This window comes from Salvia splendens, unplaced genomic scaffold (genome assembly GCF_004379255.2).
Source record: "Salvia splendens isolate huo1 unplaced genomic scaffold, SspV2 ctg106, whole genome shotgun sequence".
Classification (NCBI taxonomy): Eukaryota; Viridiplantae; Streptophyta; class Magnoliopsida; order Lamiales; family Lamiaceae; genus Salvia; species Salvia splendens.
In genome coordinates, this window is record NW_024598603.1 from 25,417 (window position 1) to 42,310 (window position 16,894).

At 34.7% G+C, this 16,894-nt stretch overlaps 1 long non-coding RNA gene across 32 annotated transcripts; it reads left to right on the forward strand.

The window, feature by feature from the left end:
• The first annotated feature begins 57 nt into the window (after window positions 1-57).
• Window positions 58-11,048, forward strand: LOC121788495. 32 transcript variants are annotated; one of them, XR_006047789.1, is made up of 24 exons: window positions 58-681; window positions 784-987; window positions 1,140-1,390; window positions 1,477-1,599; window positions 1,918-2,058; window positions 2,867-2,969; window positions 3,068-3,128; window positions 3,805-5,023; window positions 5,122-5,316; window positions 5,538-6,030; window positions 6,117-6,195; window positions 6,331-6,368; window positions 6,541-6,884; window positions 6,986-7,088; window positions 7,218-7,299; window positions 7,508-7,635; window positions 7,703-7,768; window positions 8,355-8,520; window positions 8,636-8,930; window positions 9,029-9,095; window positions 9,391-9,529; window positions 9,669-9,805; window positions 10,021-10,118; window positions 10,187-10,517. It is a non-coding gene; the product is annotated as an uncharacterized LOC121788495 (long non-coding RNA). The 32 variants fall into 32 exon arrangements; XR_006047791.1 differs by having other exon boundaries at window positions 5,538-5,951; XR_006047792.1 differs by having other exon boundaries at window positions 5,538-5,736.
• The last annotated feature ends 5,846 nt before the right edge of the window (window positions 11,049-16,894 follow it).

Consider the following 16,894-nt stretch of genomic DNA (forward strand, 5'->3'; position numbering starts at 1 on the left):
CTTTCATTAGTCAAAAAAGCCAAGGCTAGAAAAAAAATAAAAATAAAAAAGGCAGCCTTTCATGTCTAAAAAAAAGCCAAGGCTAGAAAAAAAATAAAAAAATAAAAAGGCAGCCTTTCTTGAGTAAAAAAAAGCCAAGGCTCGAAAAAAAATATTGAGCGAAAAATAGAAATGATTCAAAAGAATAAGTTGACAGATGGTCGAAAAATCTCATGTTTGGGGTGTTGAGCTATAAGAAATTTGTATGCAGTGAGTGAGATGTGAAAGGTTTTGTGATGGATGTGCTAGTATTTTAAGAATGGTGGTAAGCTACTTAACCAAATATTATCCCACCTCTACCAAAAGCCCCATTACATCCCAATGAATAAGACCTTTTGATATGTGCATCATATTGACTTGGGAGTGATGAATTTTGCTTGATTTTGGGAGAAAGATCTTATGTGCTTAAAATAAAGAATAGCTAGAAGAACTTCTCTTTATGAATTAGTGACGATGGTTTGAGACTCCCAAGACACAACTCGAACTTAGATTGAAGCATGGGATGCCTAGTTCTTAGGGAATTAGTTCGTGTACAATTCTTGTTCTTAAGTTTTACCCGCGAGTGAATTCGGGGTCGGCCTAATTTCCCTACCGATTCATATGGTTTGGCGTGACTTGAAGCAGAGGATTATCTAATATCTTGTGAGTGTGATTTATTGTGTAACTTGCTCGAGGGCTAGCATGACTTATGTTTTGGGGGTGTTTGATGTGAGTGGGTAATTTTCTAACTTGTTCCTCGGACAGTATACAATGGAATGGAGGGTAGCGTATTACTGCTCCTAGCCAATTTTGGCCACTTCGATATTAAGTGTCTCTCAGTTCATACTAAAGCCGTCAATGAAGAACTACTGCAAAATCTTTCTGATGCTCTACGCTTGTCGGTACCTGATAAAATTGGAGTTGATCTTGCTTTGTCTAAAACTGACGATCACGATATTAGGATGTGTGGTTAGCTATTCTCCTCCTTATACATACATTTAGATATAATTTTTGTTTAGTTGTAGGAAGTGGAATACATGCAACAATTTATTATTTTTATTTCCTTGGATTCTTTCTATATGTTCCACTAAACCCTTTTACCCTTTTCTTGTTGTATGCAGGAAAGAATTTTTCTTTGAGTCAGATTAAAGAGCTGTGTTCCAATCTATTGCATTTGAGGCGACTGAGATGATTGCTCGTGTTACACTTAGTTGATCTAACAGCCTCTCTAAGCATTCAGATTCATTCTTGCAAATGTTAGCTCTTGTGCAACTAAGGTGCTTTCCGTGATAGTTCCTCGTGCAAAAATAGACTAGAATTTCTTAGTCAATCTGAAGGCCAAGGCCCAACTACGTGGAGATCACTTCTTCAGGTGCTTTCAGTGAAACTGCCTAGTGCATAAATAGACTAGAATTTGTTATGGAAACCAATTTTTACATTTATGCTTGTTTATATTAGCGTTGTTTAAAACGCGCCGCGCAGGTGGAAGAGCAAGATCTGGGGACGGCAGCCCGGTGGGGGCAAGGCGTATGGCGGTAGGGGGAGACTTAGTTCTTAACTTATAAGAAGCCGGGGGAAATGGTGAGCCTGCTTTGCTTAATCTTCTTCTTCTTGGTTGTAGCGAATATATTTTTCTACTTATTTGATTCAATTTCTGCTGCCTTTTGCAGCTTTATAAATCTATCACATATATTTTTGGGTATTATACTGTGCCTGGTGATTTCCTACTTTTTCTAATCCACTTCTTGCTACCTTGCATCTATATAATTAATATATACTTATTATCCTATTTTTTTTGTCATATGCCGTGTACATAAATGTGCTATAATAGTATTTCTTTTCTTTGATATATAAACCCCATTGATTGTCAAATCTTGGCATGTTAAATTGTTTTCACAGGCTCTTTCCCAAGTACTTCCTAGATATGTTTCTTTTTTACATTGGCATTCGGTTTGCTGTACCTGCATTAAAAAAGAAATCGTGGGCCTTGGAAGCTGGATGAACACTCAATTAGTGTCTAGTAAAGATGCTTTGTATGAGGTTAGTGTTTTCTCTTTTTAAAAATCCCTCCCTATTAAGGTCCCAAGGACACATTGAAAAGCAAGTTAATTTCTGTTGTTGTGTAAAGAAATCATTCTGTGAGATATTATTTGCCAAGACTAATTTTTGAATTTGCATCTGCCAGTGCCATCTTGTGGTCTGTTATAATTGTAATTTCATAGTCTGGTTTTGTTGTTGGATTTGTCATGATGTATAGCCAAAATTTCATGTACTATATACTGTGACATGTTGTGCCTCTTAGGTTATGATTTCTTTTTCTTATGTATGGTGTTGGATTGATTTAAGCATCAAGTAGCTGGTTCAGAATTTTGAAGTCAATTTCTTTGTATGAAATGGTAACTAATGGATTATGCTATCATATTAGAGATGTCATATGAAAGTACTTCCAAGATAACTAAAGACTATCTCTATTTATTACATTAACTCTCCACTTCCTCTGATCTTTCTCAAGATTTTAATATTTCTGCAATGCCAGCTTGTTGCTACTTCTATGGCTGGGTGACTCCAGAAATCATATAAGCTCGTGTAGGAAAATCAAATCAAAGTTTGGACATACATATTGGAGAAGTTTCCTACATTGCTTGATTTTAGAAACAATTTTCCTGCAGTAAATAATTTGATTACCGCTCTGGAAATGTTGTGATACACCCAAAATTTTAAATATTATTCCAGCAGTTGAGTTTGTCTACAACAGTTTGATCAACTATCGCGGGACCAAATTTTCTATAGATTGCAAACTTGAGTTTGCTCGTATTGCTCATCTAAATTCAGCTGTTGTTCATTCCAGGTTGTGTGTAAGGCTGCGTAGCACGTAGAACTCAGTCCCGTGTTGAGAGCGCTACTTCAGTGTTGATAAGTTCTAGAAATGTCCCCTGTTCTTCTTCAGTGAGGTGTTATAGCTGTAACCACTAACCTCTACTCATAGCATTTTTATGCCAGTACACTTTGATCAATCACTTTTGTATGGACTAACCCCGGAGTTGTCCAGGTTCTCGCTTCCTGTATAGGGGTGTGATCCTGGCACCACCCCTTGCTTTCTACCCAAACAAGTGAGTATTCTATCTCCTTTTACATTTTCTAGTCCTTCACATTGAGGTGTGGGTGTATGCGTGCATTCTTCTTTTCTTTTCTCTTGCATGCAATGTTTTTTCTCTTGCATGCAATGTTTTCACTCTTGATTGTCACCAGACACTTTTAATGGGTTATTAGTGTACACTTAGTTTCTCTCAAGGGTTGGAGAACTAAGATTTCCTAATTTCAAACACCTAACTTATTAATATTTTAATATGTGAAAATGAACAAGACATTCTTTGAGGTGATGTTTTCACTGATGAATGAGATTTACTTATTAAAGCAATAATACTAGCAAATAACTTATTAAAAATTTGGTAAAGGCTTGTGTTAATTTTGTCCATTGTGTATTTTGTCCTTGTTGCATTACCTTGTTCACATGCAGTCCAAACCAATGATTGGGAAATAGATCAACAACTTTCTATTAGGGGAAAACATAAGAGATAGTGTTGTGCCACTTTTTAAAATGCTAGCCTTTAAGTGCCAGGTCAAATGTGACCTTTGTCCTAAGCTAGGCACCTGTCACATTCACAACCACAAGTTTATAAGGTGATACTTGACAATTTTTAGAACATCTAAGTTGATTCACGTGGTCAGATATATATTCTCTAGTTCATTTTTGTGATCTTTATTTGTGTCTCATTTCATTTGCAGGAATCACTAACAGAGTTGACACCGATAAATGGAATCCATCCACTGATACGCATCTTCCTTGATTGATAACCGCTCTGCAAATGTTGTGATGCACTCAAAATTTTAAATATCATTTCCAGCTTTTTTGTTTGTCTACGACAGTTAGATCATCTATCGAGGGACCGAATTTGCTTTAGATTGCAAACTTGAGTTTGCTCATACTGCTCATCGAAATTCTGCTGCTGTTCATTCCTGGTTGAGTGTAAGGCTGCGTAGCAAGTAGAAGTCAGTCTCGTGTTGAGAGCGCTACTTCAGTGTTGATAAGTTCTAGAGATGTCCCCTGATCTTCAACAGTGAGGTGTTATAGCTGTAACCATTACTCGTAGGATTTTTATGCTAGAGCACTTTGAGCACAAAATTTTGCAGGAACTAGCCCGGAGTTGCCCTGGTTCTCACTTCCGGTATAGGGGTGTGATCCTTACACCACCTCTTAATTGCTTTCTACTCAAACAAGTAAGTATTCTATCCTCTTTACATTTTTTTGTCCTTCACATTGAAGGTAATGTTTAGAATAGTTTTGAGGTGTGGGTGTCTGCGTGCATTCTTCTTTTTGGGGTTGTAATTTATCCTATTTGTGTGTATATGTAAGGTTTTCTCTCTATTAATTGTCACCAGAAACACTTTTTAATGGTTTATTAGTGTAGACTTAGTTTCTCTCAAGGGTTGGAGAACTAAGATTCCCTAATTTAAAACACCTTACTTATATTTTAATATGTGAAAATGAATTTGTGCTGCTGAACAAGACCAAGTACATATATTTTCTATGGTTGCTTGAAATTTTCTCTGTGGTGAACGTGGAGTCTGTTGATGTTTTTTTCCGTTGAATGGGATTTACTTTTTAAATCAATAATACTAGCAAATAACTGATATAAAAACATTGGTAAAGGCTTGTGTTAATTTAGTCCATTGAGCATGGGTTTGGAATTCATATTGTTTGTATTTTGTCCTTGTTGCCTTTTTTAACCTTGTTTACATGCAGTCCAAACCAGTGATGGGGAATAGATCAACAACTTTCTATTAGGAGATAGCATAGAGACAGTGTTGTGCCACTTTTTTTATGCTAGCATTTATGTGCAAGGTCAAGTGAGCCTTTTGTCCTAAGCTAGGCCACCTGTCACATTCACAAAATGAGTTTATGAGGTGATTCCGGACAAATTCTAGGACATCTAAGTTGATTCAGGTGGTCAGATATATATTATCTATTTTCATCTTTGTGATCTTTATTTATGTCTCATTTCATTTTTTCATTCTGTTTGCATCATTTTGCTCGTTTTCTAGGAAAGAATCGATCCATCCAGAGCTCAAATGCATTTCCAGTTTGCCCCTCTGCTTCGTCAGTGGGTGGATTTTCCTGGAAATTTGCATCTCTACTTCTGACCAAGTGAGTGTTAGCACTGGAATTGGTGCTATTCCCCACACACCTGAAATTGGCTCTGACGAGATGGATCCTGTTGGATCCCAGATTCGTACAAGGTTTGTTTAGTTTATGGTTTCTTTTGATTTTTATACCATTTATTAATTATTAGTTGTTGTTTTCCTATGACTAAACCCTGCGAGCAACAGAAACAAAATTGAATCAAATTAATAAAATTATGGTGATCGTTTTTAGTTCCTTCATCTCACATTGCAATTAGCGATGGTCCACAAACTCTTGAAAATGACATAATTCCTTCATTCCTTCTTGCTTTGGCCAGCTACTGATGGACACTAATGCAAATCTGTCTTCCGAGCATCCCGGGACAAATGTCTCTGCGCCATTTATAACCTTTGGTGATGCATTGCACATGTACCATACTATCTCAGAGAAGATATATATACTATGCGCCTTAACTCTTAAATATCAATTCCTTATATCTCGTGCCCAAAAAATTGCCTCGCTCATGGTTGGACGGAGTGAGTACAAAATAACAAACTATAGCTATATATTTATTTTACTATTATCTTAGTTGGTAATTGGTATCCTCCAATATGTTGATGTCAACTTATTATGTTGTTTTCCTTTTTTAAGACATGGTGGATTAAGCATAAAACTTTTACTGACTTTTCCAACTCTTAATTTGATCATGCGTTTTACCTAGACTTCAATTGTAGAATCCACATCCAACAAGGTATGAATGTTATTTATTGAGCTAATTACATGTGTAAAGCTACATTGCTTTGCATCATGGACATTAGATTGCTATGTAGGTAAATTACTGCTTCTATACTGTTTGCAAAGAACCGAGCTTAAGCAGATTGTTCTTGAGTTACTCAAAATATGCACTGATTCTCAGGATAATATTTCCGATGATGACTATATAATTTCAAAAGCTGGGCTCGGTCTAGAAGTGGGAATGATGTCAATCCTACATGGTATGTAAAATTAATGTGCAAAATATATTTATTATATTGTTTAGATTGATATGTTTTTTCCTTGATATTAGAATGAGTTGTTTTGATGATACAATCTCATTTTTATATGTTTAAACATATGTGTGTCTGCTTTAGATAATGAAGCACAAGTCTGAATAGCAGCTGCCGAAAAGGTTACTAATTCTGTCGGATTCCTTGTCTAGAACTTGCTATACAGCATATTAGGTTATATTTAAGTTGATACTTTTGAATATGCACTTTATGTATTTGTTACATATGTTGTGCTTCATTTCTTTATTTTTATTCACCAGCTGATTTATATGGTTGATTTGGTTTGTTTTGTAGGAGTTAAGGAGGAGCTAACTTCTAAAGGAGGCAAGATGAGGGAAGAAATACCTAACCCCCATCACCTAACTTCCCATGCAAACAAGGGAGTATTTTGTTTCCCCTCACATTTTTTTCCTTCACATAAAGGGCAATGTTAAGATTAAGATTTGGGGTGAGGGTGTTTGTGTGCATGCTTGATTATGTGGTTGTAAATAATTTTATTACTCTATCTCCGATTCTGAAGGACCCTTTTTCTATAACGATGCGAATACTAAAGAAGTTATGTGTTTTAAATAGCAGGACTATGCCATGGAGCCCGATGAGAAACTTATGCGAAATGCAGCACATTAGATGGTAGCAAGGTTGGCAGGAACTCTTGCTAATGTAACTTGTTAGGTATAGATAACCTTTGCTTTATTACTCTCTTGTGTGCTGATTGAAAATGCCCGTACATCACATTTAGGAACCTTTACGTGGTTCAGTATCAAGCCAACTCAGAAGGTCACTTCAGGGCTTGGCCATAGCAAAGGATCTTCTGGAGCAGTCATTTTAGCGGGTGACTAATGGTAATCTCCTTTCATACAATGTGTCTTTATTTCCATGATTATATTACATTAAAAGAGATGCGAATAAAAGACTTGTTAGCATCAACCAAACTAATTGGTTTTAATTAGAAATACCATACGGCTTTGCAGGAATCACAGGCAGCGATGATACCGATGAATGGAATCCATCCACTGATACACATCTTCCTCGATCGATAGCCGCTCTGGAAATGTTGTGATACACACAAAATTTTAAATATTATTCCATCATTTGTATTTGTCTATGGAAATGTTGTGATACACACAATTTTAAATATTATTCCATCATTTGTATTTGTCTATGACAGTTAGATCAGCTATCGATGGACCAAATTTGCTTTTGATTGCAAACTTGAGTTTGCTCGTGCTGCTCATCTAAATTCTGCTGCTGTTCATTGCAGGTTGAGTGCAAGGCTGCGTTGCAAGCAGAACTCGGTCTGTTGTTGAGAGCGCTATTTCAGTATTGATCATGTTCCAGAGATGTCCCCTGATCTTCAACAATGAGTTGTTATAGTTGTAACCACTAAACGTAGGATTTTTCTGCTAGTAAACTTTGAGCACACCCATTTTTAGGGACTAACCCCGGAGTTGTCCAGGTTCTCGCTTCTGTTATAGGGGTGTGATCCTGGCGCCATCCCTTACTTGCTTTCTTACTCAAACAAGTGAGTATTCTATCTCCCGTTACATTTTCTTGTCCTTCACATTGAGGGTAATGTTTAGAATCGTTTTGAGGTGTGGGTGTTTGCATGCATTCTTTTTCTTGTGCTTGTAATAAGGTATCCTATTTGTGGGTGCATGCAAGGTTCACTCTATTGATTAAATTTGTCACCCGACACATTTATTACGGGTTATTAGTATAGACTTAGTGTTTCTATCAAGGGTTGGCCTGCAGAACGTTGTTGTCACGTACTAACTTCTGGAGAGCTAAGATTCCCCAATATAAAACACCTATTAATATTTTAATAATATGTGAAAATGAATTTGTGCTGCTGCTGAACAAGACCAAGTGAACCAAGTGCATTTCTTAAATTTTTTCAATGGTCTCTTGGTATTTTCCATGTGGTGAACGTGGATTCTATTGATGTTTTCCCTGTTGAATGAGATTTACTTATTAAAGCAATAATACCAGCAAATAGCTGATAAAATTTTTGGTAAAGTCTTGTGTTAATTTAGTCCATTGTGGATGGGTTTGGAATTAATATTGTTTGTATTTTGTCCTTATTGCATTTTAACCTTGTTTACATGCAGTCCAAACCATTTATGGGGAAATAGATCGATTACTTTCTATTAGAAGAAAGCATAGAGACAGTGTTGTGCCACTTTTTTTAATGCTAGCCTTTATGCTCGAGGTCAAACGGAAGCCCTTTATCCTAAGCCAAGGCACATGTCACATTCACAACAACGAGTTTATGAGGTGATTCTTTGATAAATTCTAATATATATTATCTAGTTCATCTTTGTGATCTTTATTGGTATCTCATTTCATTTTATTATTTTCTTTGCTGCATATTGCTCTTTTTTCACAGCAGAATCGATCCACCCAGAGCTTCAAATGCATTTCCAGTTCGCCCCTCGGCTTCATCAGGAGCTGGATTATCCAGGCAATTTGCATCTCCACTTCTGACCAAATGAGTGCTAGCATTTACTCATCTGGCCTTGTTAGCACTTGAATTGGTGCTATGCCCCATACACCGGAAATTGGCTCTGACGAGATAGAACCTGTTGGATCCCAAAAACTAAAAGGAATCAAATTAGTAAAATTCCGGTGATCATTTTTCATTTCGCTCATCTCATATTTCAATTGGCGATGTTCCACAAACTCTTGTAAACTACATCATTCCTTCATTCCCTCCTGTTATATATATGCCATTGTTTGCTTGTGCACTTTTTTACCTGTGGAATTTGTAAATGCATGAACCTAGAAATGCTGCACATCCTACGAATGCAATTCTGTCTTCTGAGCATCCTGGGACAAACCTTGATATTAGAGTGAGTTATTTTGATGATACAATCTCCTTTTTATATGTTTAAACATATGTGTGTCTGCTTTATATTATGTAGCACAAGTTCGAATAGCAGCTGCCGAAAAGGTTACAAATTCAGTCAGATTCTTAATCTAGAATTTGCTGCCCAACATATGCAATTTACCAGCTGATATTAGAATTTTGTATTTAAGTTGATACTTTTGAATATGCAATTTAAGTATTTGTTACATATGTTGTGCTTCATTTCTTTATTTTTATTCACCAGCTGATTTATATAATTGAATTTGTTTGTTTTGTAGGAGTTAAGGAGGGGCTAATTTCTAAAGGAAGCAAGATGAAAGAAGAAATACCTAACCCCCATCACCTAACTTCCCATGCAAACAAGGGATTATTTTGTTTCCCTTCACATAAACGACAATGTTAAGATTAAGATTTGGGGTGAGGGTGTTTGTGTGCATGCTTGATTATGTGGTTGTAAATAATTAGATTACTCTACCCCGTTAATTCTGAAGGACCCTTTTTTCCATAGTATATATAACAATGCAAATGCTAAAGAAGTTATGTTTTTAAATGGCAGGTCTATGCCACGGAGCCTGTTGAGAAACTTATACGAAATGCAACACATTTGTAGTAGCAAGGTTGACAAACTTATACGAAATGCAACACATTTGTAGTAGCAAGGTTGACAGGAAGTCATGCTAATGTAACCTGTAGGTATAGATAACCTTTGCTTTATTACTTTCTTGTGTTATAAATGTTAATGATCTTGTTGTGAAATGTTGTGATACACTCAAAATTTTAAATATTATTCCAGCATTCGTGTTTGTCTACGACATTTAGATTATCTATCCAGGGATCATATTTGCTTTGGATTGCAAACTTGAGTTTGCTTGTACTGCTCATCTAATTTCTGTTGCCGTTCATTCCAGGCTGAGTGTAAGGCTGCGTAGCAAGCAGAACTCGGCCGCGTGATGTGAGCTCTACATCAGTTGATCAAGTTCTTGAGATGTCCCCTTTCAACAGTGAGGTGTTATAGCTGTACCCAATACTCTTAGGATTTTTATGCTAGTACACTTTGAACTCACACTTTTGTAGGTACTTACCCCGGAGTTGCCCTGGTTCTCGGTTCCGGTATAGGGGTGTGATCCTAGCACCACCGCTTATTTGCTTTCTATGCAAAAAATTAAGTATTCTATCTCCCTTTACATTTTCATGCCCTTCACATTGAGGGCAATGTTTAGAATAGTTTTGAGGTGTGGGTGTTTGCGTGCATTCTTCTTTTTTGTGGTTGTAATTTATCATATTTGTGTGTGTTTGCATGGTTTTTTCTCTATTGATTGTAACCAGAAACACTTTTTTATAGGTTATTTGTGTATACTTAAGGCTTGGAGAACTAAGATTCCCTAATTTAAAACACTTATTAATATTTTAGCATGTGAATGAATTTGTGCTGCTGAACAAGGCTGAACAAGACCAAGTTCATTTCTTATATTTTCTATGGTTTCTTGATATTTTCTATGTGGTGAACAAAAGTACGTTTCTTATATTTTCTATGGCTTCTTGATATTTTCTATGTGATGAACATTGATAACTTGCTACCCCACATATTAGTTTGTATTATGCACTTTTAAGTATTTGTTAATTATGTTGTACTTCATGTCTTTATTCTTATTCATCAGTTGATTGATATAGTTTATTTTGTTTTGTTTTTTTGTTTGTTTTGTAGGAGTTATGGAGGAGCCAACTTTTTAGGAGACACGATGAGAAAAGAAATAGCTTAACCCCCACCACGTAATTTCCTATGCAGACAATGGAGTATTCTGTCTCGCCTCACATTTTATTGTCCATCACATAAAGGGAAATGTTTAGATTCATTTTGGGGGTGTAGGTGTTTGTGTGTACTATGTGCACAGTGTATTTTATGTATAGTGTGAGTGTAGTGTAGTGTATGTGCGCATTATGTGTGTTTTGTGTTTAGTGTGTGAACTGTGTATTTTGTGATTTTGCGTGCAGTGTGTATTCGTGTGTTTGTAGTGTGTATTTTATGTATGTGTGTGTACATGTGTGTATTTTGTGTATGGTGTGAAAAGTGTGTATTGTGTGAAGTGTGAGTTTGTAACGCACGTATTTTGTGTATAGCGCGGTGTTTATATTGTGTATAGAGTGTAGATATGTTGTAGACTGTGCATATGGTGTATGTGTAGCGCAATGTTTGTATTTTGAGTGTAGTGTGTGTATATATATGAAGTTTATGTTGTGCTTTTGCAAGGCATGTATTTTGTGTATATGTATGTGCGAGTGTATTTTGTATATAGTATTTAGTGTAATGTGTGTAGTATGTGTGCAGTGTGTTTATTGTGTAATATGTATAATAGTGTGTATTTTCCTTACATGTGTGTATTTCCTTTACGTGAATATATTTTTTGTTTATTTTGTGTTTTTCTTATAGTGTATGTGTTAGTATATTGTTTGCAGTATGTAGTATATGTATTAATTTACCCTAAATGTGTGTGTTTTTGTGTATATACTGTGTGTTTTCTTTTATATTATGTACGTTTGTATATTGTGTGTGCAACTAGTGTTGTTTGTAGTGTATAATAAAAATGTGTGCAGCAACGTGTTGTGCGCGTGTAGTGTATGTTTAAAGTGTGTGGGTGTAATGTAAAGTGTGTTATGCGTGGAGTGTTTATACAGTGTGTATAGTGTGTATTTTTTATACAAAGTTTTAAGATTTTAGTAGCAGCTTAGTATTTTTTGTGTATTGTACGTATTATGTGTACTGTCTGTGTAGTGTATGTACTTTGTGCAATGTATGTGTGTCAAGGGTTTGTATTATGTTTCTTGGTTGTAATTTATGTGTAGTGTGTATAGTGTTTATTTTTTGTATAGAAATGTGTATGTAATATTTATGGTTTGTGTATGTATGTTTATTTTGCGTATTGAGTGTGTGTAGCACAGTGTGTATTTTGTGAGGATTGTATGTATTATGTGTACTGTGTGCATTGTATGTATGTATATTATGTTAAGTGTTTGTATTATGTTCCAGGTTATACTTGGGTTGTAATTTATGTGTAGTGTGTATAGTGTGTATTTTTTGTACAACAATATGTAATGTTTATGATTTGTGTATGTGTATTTTGTGTATTGAGTGTGTAGTGTAATGTATGTATTTTTTGTGTATATATGTGCTTCTGTGTATTTTGTGTATGTTTTGTGATTTCTTTTTATAGTGTGTGTATGTATAGTGTGCAGTTTATATTGTATGTATTTTCTTACCTTTGTGTATTTTATTTTATATTTTGTTTTCTATTTGTAGCATGCATTTGTATAGTGTGTGCAGCTTGTGAAGTTTGTAGTGTGTAGTATCAATGGATGTATGCGTGTGTGTGTTATGTGTGTATAGTGTGTATTTTATTCTTAAAATGGGTGTGTAATGTAAAATATGTAATGCATGGAGTGTGTATATAATTGGTAGAGCGTGTATAGTGTGTATTTTTTTGTATAATATATTGCACATTGTTTATAGTGTGTATTTTTTTGTATAATATACTGCACATTGTTTGTAGTATTTGTAGTGTGTTGTGTATGTATATTATGTGAGTGTGCATTATACGTATGTGTATACTCGGTTGTTTACAATGTGTGCGCAACAGTTGTGGCTTGTGTATAATTTGTGTGTATTTTGTGTATTGAGTGTGTGTAGCGTAGTGTATATATTTTTTGTGTATTGTGTGCAACATAAGTAGACTATGTAGCGTGTGTTATGTGTGTATGTGTGTATGTGTGCGTTGTGCGTATTTTGTGTATTGTGCGTATTTTGTGTATTGTGCGTATTTTGTGTATTTTGTGCATTTTATGTATTTTTTGTGTAAAGTGTATGTATTATTTATTATGTGTGTAGTTTGTGCATAGTTATGCGTATTTTTGGTGTAGTGTGGGTGCAGTCTATACGGAGTGTGTTTGTATTTTGTGTGGTGTTTGTAGTGCTTATATTATGTGTATACACATCTGCATTGTGTGTACCTTGTGTGTGTAGTTTGTGCAGTATGTCCAATGAGTTCATATTGTGTCAGTAGTGTGTATATTATCTATATTTTGTGATTTTTTTTGTTTAGTATAGGAAAAATGGATGCGATGGGTGTATTTTCTAGTGTGGATTTTGTAGTGTGTATATTATCTATGTTTAGGGATTTTTTTTTGTTTAGTATAGGAAAAATGTGTGCAATGTGTGTATTTTTTTGTAGTGTGTGATTTTGCGTGTACTATGTTTAGTATGTGTATATACTCCGTGTTTTCTTTTTAAAGTATGTGCGTTTGTATACTGTGTGTGCAATTAGTGATGTTTGTACTGTATAATAACAATGTGTGCAGCAGCGTGTGTATGTTTTTTTATGGTGTGTATTGTGTGCATTTTGTGTTTAAGGTGAATGTGTATAATGTAAAGTGTGTAGTGCGTGGAGTATAGTGTGTATTTTTTATACAAAGTTTTTAGCAGCAGTGTGTTGTACTTTTTGTGTATGTTATGTTTGCGTTGTGTGCTTGTATTTTTTTCTGTTTATAATCGGTTGTAATTTATGTGTAGTGTGTATAGTGTGTATTCTTTCTATAGCAATGTATATTTATGGTTTGTGTATGTGTGTTTATTTTGCATATTGAGTGTGTAGCGCAGTGTATGTATTTTTTGCGTATGTGTGCTCGTGTGCATTTTATGTATAGTGTTTGTGTAATGTGTGTATTTTGTGGGTAGTATGTGCATAATGTGTTTTGCGTGTATTTTTCCTACTTATAGTGTATGTGGTTGTATAGTGTACCGTTTGTATTGTATGTATTTTTCTTATCTTTGTGTATTCTGTTTATATTTTGTTTTCTTTTCGCGGTATGTGTGTTTGTAAAGTGTGTGCAGTTGTATTGTATGTATTTTTCCCACCTTTGAGTATTTTATTTATATTTTGTTTTCTTTTCGTAGTATGTGTGTTTGTATAGTGTGCAGCTTGTGAGTTTGTAGTGTATAGTATCAATCTCTGCTTATGTGTTGTGTGTGTAGCTTGTTATGTGTGTATAGTGGGTATTTTATGTTTAAAGTGGGAGAGTGTAACGTAAAGTATGTAGTGCGTAAAGTGTATATATAGTGTGCATAGTGTGTATTTTTTGTATAATGTGTTTAACTTAGTATAATGGGCAAGGTTTGTAGTATGTGTGTGTGGTGCGCATGTATATTATGTGAGTGTTTGTATTATACATATATGTATACTTGGTTGTTTTTTGTGTGTACAGTCTATAATGTGTGTGCAACATTTGTGGCTTGTGTATTAGTTGTGTGTATTATGTGTATGTATATACATGTTTATTTTTTTGTCTAAAGTGAGCGTACAATGTACATTTTTTGTACAGCAATGTGCGTGCAACATTTTGTGGTTTGTGTACTATTTGTGTTATTTTGTGTATTGAGTATGTGTAACTTAGTGTATGTATTTTTTTGTATTTTGTTCACCATAAGTAGTGTGTGTTCTTTGTATATGCGTGCAGTGTGTATTTTGTCTGAGTGTGTAGTGTGTGTATTTTGTGCATTGTATATATTTTGTGTGTAAAGATGTTTGCGTTGTGTGTTTGTATTTTTTTCTGTTTATACTCGGTTGTAATTTATGTGTAGTGTGTATAGTGTGTATTCTTTCTATAGCAATGTATATTTATGGTTTGTGTTTGTGTGTTTATTTGCATATTGAGTGTGTGTAGCGCAGTGTATGTATTTTTTGCGTATATGTGTGCTCGTGTGCATTTTGTGCATAGTGTTTGTGTAATGTGTGTATTTTGTGGGTAGTATTATGTGAGTGTTTGTATTATACATATATGTATACTTGGTTGTTTTTTGTGTGTACAGTCTATAATGTGTGTGCAACATTTGTGGCTTGTGTATTAGTTGTGTGTATTTTGTGTATTGAGTGTGTGTAGTGCAGTGTATGTATTTTTGTGTATTTTGTGGGTGGTATAGCATCTTTCTATAGTGTATGTGGTTGTATAGTGTACAGTTTGTATTGTATGTATTTTTCTTATCTTTGTGTATTTTTTGCGTATATGTGTGCTTGTGTGCATTTTGTGTATAGTGTTTGTGTAATGTGTGTATTTTGTGGGTAGTATTATGTGAGTGTTTGTATTATACATATATGTATACTTGGTTGTTTTTTGTGTGTACAGTCTATAATGTGTGTGCAACATTTGTGGCTTGTGTATTAGTTGTGTGTAATTTGTGTATGTAGTGCAGTGTATGTATTTTTTGCGTATTGTGTGCAACATAAGTAGACTATGTAGCGTGTGTTTTGTGTGCATGTGTGCGTTGTGTGTATTTTGTGCACTTTATGTATTTTTTATGTAAAGTGTATGTATTATGTATAATGTGTGCAGTTTATGCATAGTTATGCGTATTTTTGGTGTAGTGTGTGTAAAGTGGAGTGAGTTTGTATTTTGTGTGGTGTTTGTAGTGCTTGTATTATGTGTATACACATCTGCATTGTGTGTACCTTGTGTGTGTATATTGTGTGTAGTTTGTGTAGTATGTGCAATGAGTGCATATTGTGCCAGTAGTGTATATATTATCTATATTTTGTGATTTTTTTTATTAGTACAGGAAAAATGTCTGCGATGTGTGTATTTTGTAGTGTGTATATTATCTACATTTAGGGATTTTTTTTTGTTTAGTATAGGAAAAATGTGTGCAATGTGTGTGATTTTGCGTGTACTATGTTTAGTATGTGTATATACTCCGTGTTTTCTTTTTAAAGTATTTTGCGTGTACTATGTTTAGTATGTGTATAATGTAAAGTGTGTAGTGCGTGGAGTATAGTGTGTATTTTTTATACAAAGTTTTTAGCAGCAGTGTGTTGTACTTTTTGTGTATGTTATGTTTGCGTTGTGTGTTTGTATTTTTTTCTGTTTATAATCAGTTGTAATTTATGTGTAGTGTGTATAGTGTGTATTCTTCCTATAGCAATGTATATTTATGGTTGGTGTATGTGTGTTTATTTGCATATTGAGTGTGTGTAGCGCAGTGTATGTATTTTTTGCGTATATGTGTGCTCGTGTGCATTTTGTGTATAGTGTTTGTGTAATGTGTGTATTTTGTGGGTAGTATGTGCATAATGTGTTTTGCGTGTATTTTTCCTACTTATAGTGTATGTGGTTGTATAGTGTACCGTTTGTATTGTATGTATTTTTCTTATCTTTGTGTATTCTGTTTATATTTTGTTTTCTTTTCGCGGTATGTGTGTTTGTAAAGTGTGTGCAGTTTGTATTGTATGTATTTTTCCCACCTTTGAGTATTTTATTTGTATTTTGTTTTCTTTTCGTAGTATGTGTGTTTGTATAGTGTGCAGCTTGTGAGTTTGTAGTGTATAGTATCAATCTCTGCTTATGTGTTGTGTGTGTAGCTTGTTATGTGTGTATAGTGGGGTATTTTATGTTTAAAGTGGGAGAGTGTAACGTAAAGTATGTAGTGCGTAAAGTGTATATATAGTGTGCATAGTGTGTATTTTTTGTATAATGTGTTTAACTTAGTATAATGGGCAAGGTTTGTAGTATGTGTGTGTGGTGTGTATGTATATTATGTGAGTGTTTGTATTATACATATATGTATACTTGGTTGTTTTTTGTGTGTACAGTCTATGATGTGTGTGCAACATTTGTGGCTTGTGTATTAGTTGTGTGTATTTTATGTATTGAGTGTGTAGTGCAGTGTATGTATTTTTTGTGTATTGTGTGCAACATAAGCAGACTATGTAGCTTGTGTTCTGTGTGCATGTGTGCGTTGTG